Below are 2,281 nucleotides of genomic sequence, written 5' to 3'. Positions count from 1 at the left end.
CAATCAGGTGTTAGATAACCGCCCCCTAACTTTGATGGGTGAATTTGACAGATTTTTTTAATGGTTTCGATGCACTGCTACACAGGACCATAAAATAATTAAATGCACACTGAAATAATTATATATATTTTTTTAATAAAATGAAGACGTATTTTATTAAATTAATGACACATTTATATATTTAATTCTCTATTTATTTAATGAATTACACATTTAATTAATTGTTTATTGCTGTATTTATTTATTTAAATGTGGCACTTTATATTAGTGACGTGGTTTTAATGAATGAATGACACATTTATTTATTTAATTCCACATTTAATTCATTATTGACACATTTAATTATTTATTTAATGCTGTATTTATTTATTTAATTTTGGCACGTTTTATCCTCCATAAGACTTAATGTTCGTAGTTTTATAATTAATGGTAACAGTGTCAAATTTAACTTTGCATCATCTACTACTTATTTTGGTTTGTGGCAAACAAGCTGCTGCAGTACTGAATCCAACCGCAAACAGATTAATTGTCTGGATGAAACAAATTATTTTGACGGTTTTTATTTTTCTTTGAATACCAACTGGACATAACAAAAATAAGCTGAAATTAAACAAAACTAACGAGTGTATCTTTTAAATGTAAGGAGGAGAAAGTGGAGATAATTGCAAAGATATATAAGGAAAAGAAGTAAAAATCTGTCTTAAAAGTATAGATTGCCAAAAATTTCTGCTTAAGTAAGGGAAACCAAAGATTTGTTCTTTGTTACTTGACACCTTTGAATATGCACTAACAGTGTTGTTATAGAAAATGTAGGATTTTCACACCTGATGGTATTGGAAACTAACTTTTTAACAAATACATTGTTATACTGTTAGCGTGCTACAGCATGATAGAATAGAAGACACATTAAACTTGTTACTAACGTGAACTGATATTTTTTTTAAAAGTGCCTTGAACCAAAGCTTATTTTTTGTCAGTTCCCAACATCAGAGAATCAGTGTAGAAGGCTGCATACCTAAAGCTTAACACTAACTCATCTTCATCCAATCTCTTTGAAGTTTGAAGTAATTACATGTGTTGGCAGAAGAGAAGTTAATCGCTTAGGCTTCATGTATTAGAGGATTATCTACTCTGCATGGACATGCAGGTGTTGCTTCGTGGGATAAAGTTTTCTGGTTATCCAATTCTTTTAGCAATCTTTGTGCACGTTTTCCCATGCGCAGAAGCAGCACATTTACTCTGGAATATATGACTTTTCCACTTTTTTATGCACCAGCTTGGTAGTAATTTAAATGTAACTAAATTATTTTTAAGTATACATTATTTTTTATAAGTGCATAAATAAGAAAGAATTATTTGTGTTTTCTGATGCTTAGATGCACTTTTCCAAAAGGTCTGTAGATGTCACTATTGTATTTATCCGTGCTGAAATATTATATGAAAATGAGTTGGATGCTAATTTCCTGGGGGGAAAAAAAGTAAAATCCAACAGCTGGCACTCCCTCACCTTTGCAAGCCATCTGTTTGCCATCTGTCACAGTCAGATCCTTGATTATCTCATGCTGCTTTCATTCACAGACTCATATATCTGTAACATGTTTGTCTTTTTGGGTGTGAATCCAGCTCTTTGCATGCCTCCGACTGTTTGCACTATATGAATGACTGAATGTACAGATACTGTATGGCACTTCTATTCCAAATAGTTCTCTAAAAATCCTTGCTGCTGGTTTAAAATCACTGAATGACTCTCAGGCCTTGGTTTGAAGTTTTATTTTAAGCGTTTTATGCAGGCAACAAAAACTGCCAATATTTATCTGAAAACATGTATCGTATAGAAAACTCTACTATCTGTTCAATAAATAAATAAATAAAAGTTGATGACTCATTTCTGTCTCCATTCTGACCCCTTTTGACAGATTTCAGCTCTCTGAGACGCCTGCTGTTTAAAATTATTTTTAAGCACACCACTCCAGCTCCATTCACTCCTCTGCACTTTAGCTCAATTTCTCCTGCCCACTTGTATTAAATTACTTCTGTTTATTTATGGAAACTCACTGTGAAACCTGGAATAACTCAGGGTTGTTGTTTTTTTTCATTAGAGTTGGTGATTTTGCAGGAGTAAACAAAGCAGATAAATGCAAGCCTTTTTAGGGTTTGAGTAAGACACAGAACTGTTTATTCACTGCAGAATGCTTCTGCAGAAACAACAAATTACTGGCATACAATAGCTCCCTTTATCCTATCTTAATGCATTTTACATTTTTCTAATATTTTTTTCTGC

Source organism: Cyprinodon variegatus, unplaced genomic scaffold, assembly GCF_000732505.1.
Source record: "Cyprinodon variegatus isolate N-32 unplaced genomic scaffold, C_variegatus-1.0 Scaffold290, whole genome shotgun sequence".
Lineage (NCBI taxonomy): Eukaryota > Metazoa > Chordata > Actinopteri > Cyprinodontiformes > Cyprinodontidae > Cyprinodon > Cyprinodon variegatus.
The sequence above is the reverse complement of the archived record's forward strand: the minus strand, read 5'-3'. Positions refer to the sequence as shown.